The sequence below is a fragment of the Scylla paramamosain genome, unplaced genomic scaffold, assembly GCF_035594125.1.
Source record: "Scylla paramamosain isolate STU-SP2022 unplaced genomic scaffold, ASM3559412v1 Contig37, whole genome shotgun sequence".
Classification (NCBI taxonomy): Eukaryota; Metazoa; Arthropoda; class Malacostraca; order Decapoda; family Portunidae; genus Scylla; species Scylla paramamosain.
The window spans coordinates 80,995-87,500 of record NW_026973702.1 but is presented as its reverse complement, the minus strand read 5'-3'; positions in this window follow the sequence as shown (position 1 = coordinate 87,500).

Here is a 6,506-nt window from a genome sequence, read left to right as displayed (position 1 = left end):
GTACTGAGACGTTTGCAGCGGCTGTTGTGGTCTGGGAGTCGCAAATCCAAGGAGGAAACGGCGGGAGGGAGGACGAAAAGGAAAGATGTAAGGATAGGATAGAGAGAAGGAAGGGAAGAAAAGGGGGAGGGAGGGACGTAAAGGAAAGAAGGGAAGAAGGAAGGAAGAAAGAGAATGATGAAGGAGGGACGGAAGGAAGGGGAAGGAAGGACAGGAAGCAGGGAGAGAAGAGAACGAGAGAGGGAAGAAAGAGAGGGAAGGGAGGGAGAGAAGGGAGAACGTACAGGAAGATTCAGGGACAGGAGGGAGGGAAGATGGTGAGACGGAGGGAAGAGAAGGAGGGAGGAAAGAAAAGGAGATAATCTACAAAGAGATACCAGACATGTGCAAAAGAAAAAAAGAAAGAATGAAAAATATGAAAATTAAAGAAATATGATAAAGAGGGATTGAAAGAGAGAAAAAAATAAAGGAAAGGAGGACTGAAGGAGAGACAAATTGTAGAGCAAAAGCAGTGAAGGAGATAGAAAGAAAGTGAATGAGAATTGTAGAATGTGAGACAAAAGATCAGAAAACGAAAGGTGAGTCAATGGTATATATAAGGGAGAGAGAGAGAGAGAGAGAGAGAGAGAGAGAGAGAGAGAGAGAGGAGAGAGAGAGAGAGAGAGAGAGAGAGAGAGAGAGAGAGAGAGCACTAAGTTAATCAACAGGGAAGCAGACAAACGAAAGAAAACGAGAAAAAAGATAAAGAAAAATCTACCAATCTTTTCCTCCACCTACTTACGGTTCTCTTCCCTCCTTCCTCCCACATCACCCTTTCTCTCCTTGCTCCTCCATCTCTCTCTCTTCCTCTCCTTCTTCGTCCTCCATCTTCCCTTCCACCTCCTTCCTTCAGCAGTGGAAGAGAATAACAAACATATTTTTTACTCCTACCTCTCCCCTTCTCCCTCCTCGCTCCCTTAAGCACTTCCCTCTCTCTCTCTCTCACACCCCCCCATCTTTCCCCTCTCCTCCCACCCGTATCAGTACTCTCGTGGTCATATCTAGGGTTTCCTAAGGTGGGGACGCCGCTCCCTGAATGATGAGGCAACCGTGTTGTGTCGAAGAGGAGGAAGTGGAGGAGGAGGAGGAGAGGGAAGAGAGGAAGAGGAGGAGGAGGAGGAGGAGGAGGAGGAGGAGGAGGGAGAAAAGTAGGTGCAAGGAAGCGTGATGGCGTGCAAGAAATCATAATAAGATGGAAAACAACAATCTCTCTCTCTCTCTCTCTCTCTCTCTCTCTCTCTCTCTCTCTCTCTCTCTCTCTCTCTCTCTCTCTCTCTCTCTCTCTCTCTCTCTCTCTTTTCTGCTGCGAATTTTTCTTTTCTGCTGCTAATTTCTCTTATGCTATTTGTAGTAGCAGCAGTAGTAGTAGTAGTAGTAGCAGCTACGTAGTAGTAGTAGTGGTAGTGGTAGTGGTAGTGGCGGTAGTAGTAGTAGTAAAAGTAGTATTAGTAGTGAAAGTAGTAGTAGTAGTAGTAGTAGTAGTAGTAGTAGTAGTAATAGGAGTGGTAGTAGTAGTAGTAGTAGTAGTAGTAGTAGTAGTAGTAGTAAGAGTAGTAGTAATTGTTGTTGCTTTTGTTTTTATATAGGAGGGGTACCGGTTATTGTTGTTGATGTTGTTGTTGTTGTTGCTGTTGTTGTTGTTGTCGTTTGTGACGGTGAAGCCGTTTTGATAATCACGACAACATGTAATAATAACAATAATGAATAACAAAAATAGCAATAACGATAATATTACGAATGGAATGAAAACATGAACCAAAAAAGAAAAAAAAAACAGGAAGAACTGAAGAAAAAGAAAGAAGTTTTAAAAATGTTCGTCCCAGCATAATAATAATACATTCCTTCTTTTTCCTTACGCGTTAAGTTAGAAGGAGAGGAGGAGAGGATGCAGGAGGGAGGAAGATAAGAAAGTGTGAAGGAGGGAAGGAAAGGAGATAAACGTATGAAGGATGGGCGGAGGGAGGGAGGGAGATAAGGACAGGAGGGAAGGAAGGGAAGACAAAATATGAAGGTGTGTGAAAGAGAGGGAAAGAGGTGTACAAAAGAGAGAGGAGGGGGAAAGGAGGGGGGAGAGGCTGTAAAGATATGTGAAGGGAGGAAATGAGAGGTAAGGAGAGAGAGAGAGAGAGAGAGAGAGAGAGAGAGAGAGAGAGAGAGAGAGAGAGAGAGAGAGAGAGAGAGAGAGAGAGAGAGAGAGAGAGGAGAATGCACAAAAAACAAGAGTAGGAAAAGAGAGAGAAGCAAGGAAAGTGAGAACAGGAAAAAAAAAGGAAGAATGGCGAAAGATTAGGACGAAAGAAGAGGAGAGAGAGAGAGAGAGAGAGAGAGAGAGAGAGAGAGAGAGAGAGAGAGAGAGAGAGAGAGAGAGAGAGAGAGAGAGAGAAATCAGGGGGAAAGAGTAGAGAGAGAGAGAAAGAGATAGAGAGAGAGTAGGATTTCTACCTCCTACTGTACCATAAGAAGACTCTCCTACAGTCGTCCCTTAGCCCTGATTTCCCAAGGGCTGGCTGTGCAAGTGAGGGGGGGAGGGGGCTAAGGACTGGGAAGACCTCACTGGGGGTCTGGATACGATAGGGTAGGGCTGAATAGGATTGGATTGGATTAAAATTAGATCAGGTCGAGGGATGATATGTGAGAGAGAGATTAGGTGAACATGAGAACGTAAAAAATTAGGGAAGTTGCTTCAAGTTCTTAGGTCTTCACGTATGGAGGTACTTTACATATTTTCACCCGTCATTTGTATGTGTACTTTTGTCTAATCTTATTTTGTCTAATTTGTCTAATCTTTTGTCCACTTTTTGTCTAATCTTTTCTCTAATCTGTCTATTATTTTGTCTAATTGTCTAATCCTCTTTTGTTTAATCTCTTTAATCTTTCTTTTTTTGTTTAGTCTGTTTAATCTCATTTTGTCTAATCTGTCTAATCGTCTTTTGTTTAATTTGTCTATTTTTTTGTGTAATCTGCCTAATCTTTTTTTTGTCTAATCTTCTTTTGTCTAATTTATCTAATTATTTTCTGTCTCATCTGTCTGTTCTTCTTATGTTTAATCTAATTCTCTTTTGTCTAATTTCTCTAATCTTTTGTCTAATCTGTCTAATCTTTTGTTTTATCTGTTTTATTTGTTGTTCTATGTTTATTCTTTTATTTTACTTGTCAAATCTTTTGTTCACTCTGTCTAATTTTTGTTTTGTTTAATTTCCCTATTTTTGTTTAATCTATCTAATCTTTTTTCGTCTAGTTTGTCTATATAATCTTCCCTCAATACGCTTCCCTTATCATTACAACTACGCACTTTTACTACAACACACTCTTACTACAACACACTCTTACTGCAAATCACTCTTACCACAACACACTCTTACTACAACACGCTCTTACTACAACACACTTACAACAACTGATCTCTCTAGTGCACGCTTCCACATAAATGCTAAAGGACAAAGAAAAAAAACATTACACCAAGCAACAAAACTATAACATTTTACCAATACGTTTTCCTTATTCGCTTCTCTTAATGCAACTCTTCTATACCAGATCTTCTTTGTTCGAACAGAAGCCACAGGGAGAAAAACTACCAATAATTCGTCTCCACTACACCAAGCAACAAAACTACACCATTCTTCCATTATGTAATTTTTTCTACAACATTCGTCTGCTGTACTTAAAAAAAAAAAAAAATAAATAAATAAATAGCAGGTTCTGGGAGATCGTGTTAAATATTTAGAGGAAGAGGGAGAAAGAAAATAAGTCTCCATTACACCAAGCAAAAACACTATAGCATTCTGCCAAAACATTTTCCTTATGGCTTCCCTTACGCAATCTTTTTATACCATTCGTCTACTGCACGTAAAAAGAAGCAGGTTTTGGGAGATCGTTTTAAATATTTAGAGGACGAGGCCTTGGCGGTGTGTGGCCTTTGTTTACACTAGCCGCGGTACCAGGGAGGGTGTAGGTTAGTAGTAAAGTGCAGGAGGTAATACAATGGATGTGTAGTACTGTACATTAACGGTAAATTTAGCCGCTATCTAGGGCAGGCCAGCGTGGTTAGGTTAATGATACAAAATGGACGGATATTTTGTCTTCATTCCCTGCGCTCGTGTGGTGGAAAAATGCTTCGTTTCCTACATCTTTTTTGTCCTCTTTTTCCCTTTTTTTTTCCTTTTTCGTTTTCCTGGTTTTTCCTTTTTTTCTGTTTTTTTTCGCTGTCCCTTGGCTCTCTCTCTCTCTCTCTCTCTCTCTCTCTCTCTCTCTCTCTCTCTCTCTCTTTCTGTTTCTCTCTGTGCGCGGCGTGTGCGTCACAGCCTCACTGTGGCGCCCTCAGGTGTGTGTGCAGGTGAGGGAGTCACCATGATGTCACACTCATTCATTCACTCCATCCATGAAATTTGTTCAGCGCAGAACCACAACGCAACAGGATTTTCTTTTTCGGACAGACGTCACAACGAAACAACAGAACAACTGTCTGCGTGTCCCCCGCGCGGCTGAGGCTGCCCCGTGACTCAGCGAGTGTGCGGCTGTCCCCTCCCAGGCCGGGTGCTGCGCCGTAGTGCTTCGTTCACCTTCTCCAGTGGGGGGAGCGGAACCCTAAGTCCTGCCCAGGTAGCCAAGATGGGCCTGGGCTGCTGGGGAGGACGGCAGACCCCCGTCACTGTGCGCTGCGTGGCGAACGGGGTGGCCGTCTTCAGGAGGCAGGTGGCGCTGGCCGCCCTCGTGCAGGTGCTGACGTGCACCGCTACAGCACACCAGGCTGTGCCTTACTTCAGCCCTGCAGGAGGCAAGGTGAAGTGAAAGCAGCAGTGCCTCGCCGCCATATTCTGCAATGGTGGGTATCTGGGTTGAGGGTGGCGCCAACCACCCTGCCAACCACGCCGCCAAGCCATTGAGGACAGGTCTGTGACAGGTCAGGCCCTCAGGCTGAGCATGAACAAGACAGCCCAGGCCATGAGGCCATGAGACTTCAGGTCACCTGCTGCTCCTCCCTCAAAGGAAGATTCCCCTTACGGCCACGCGCCAGTCCTGAACTCCTAGCTACAGCTACTGCTACTGCTGCTGCTAGTAGTGGTAGATGTTGTTGTTGCTGTTGTTGTTGTTGTTGTGCAGGTGGTGTGTTGCGTGCAGGCCTCGTAGGACGCCAGCGCTCAGTCACAGTGAGGGCGTCGCCTCTGCTCTAACACGGAGCGCATCACTACAAAGCAGTCGTTTGGATTCACACCTTTGCTTCTCGTGGCCTTTGTTTGGAGACGCGCAAACAAAACCCAGGAAAAGCAAAACTGAATCCAAACCACCGCCTTGTAGGTTCCGAAGTGTTACAGCAAAGGGCACACCGCCGTCTGTGTGGCTTGACTGTGTTACTGAGCTTACGCGGGTGTCCTGTTAGGCCAGTACAACACATAACCAACACAACAACAACAATAACAACAACAGCAGCAGTAGCAACAGAAACATTCCCTCCCCTCACAAGACATCCTTCCCTTCATCTCTGGTTCTCTCCTCGCCTGCCTCGCGCGTCGCCGTCAGGAAACATTGGGTAAGCCACGAAGGATGACACACTGCACACATCTAATGTTTGCTTTTTTCTTTCTTTTCAGGTTAAGAAATACTTTTATTAGTCTCTCTCTCTCTCTCTCTCTCTCTCTCTCTCTCTCTCTCTCTCTCTCTCTCTCTCTCTCTCTCTCTCTCTAATACTACCACTAACTTATTTTTGGCAAATGTGGCTAGCACACTTGTATGCAAAATCATGGGCATGTCGATCATTTTGTGTGATATTATTTTAGTCAAGTGTTGTGTTATCATTTTTATGACTTTTAGCTATGTAGGCAGTTTTATTTATTTTATATTTTTGTATTCTTAAGTCGTTGATTAACAATAAGTAACTTTTTTAATTAGGTTAGTTTCATTAGTTAGTTTTATCTTTTATCATTTCATAGTTTTGGTATGTAATAACTTTTTAAATTTTACTGGCTAGAATTTTTTAAGAGTTAATTCTATATTATATTATTTTCCTTTAACAATATTATGTTTGAAATATTCAATTATTTTATAAAATCAAATAATCCTCTATAGAAACTAATTATTATTTGTAAACCGTTTGTAGAGCATTACGTATTTTAACTTGTCCCTTTATATTGATAGTGTATTAATACTGCTTACTTTGCAGTGGACCGACAGCGTCACTGCCATTTTACCTTTAACTTTGTAATTACATGTTGAGAGTAGCGTTGTGGTCAATAAAATAATAATAATAATAATAATAATAATAATGATAATGATAATAATAATAATAATAAAAATAATAATGATAATAATAATATTAATAATAATGTGTGTGTGTGTGTGTGTGTGTGTGTGTGTGTGTGTGTGTGTGTGTGTGTGTGTGTGTGTGTGTGTGTGTGTGTGTGTGTGTGTGTGTGTGTGTGTGCGCGTAACGGAAGGCAAGAGGAAACAACGCTGTCAGTAATTAATCTTAA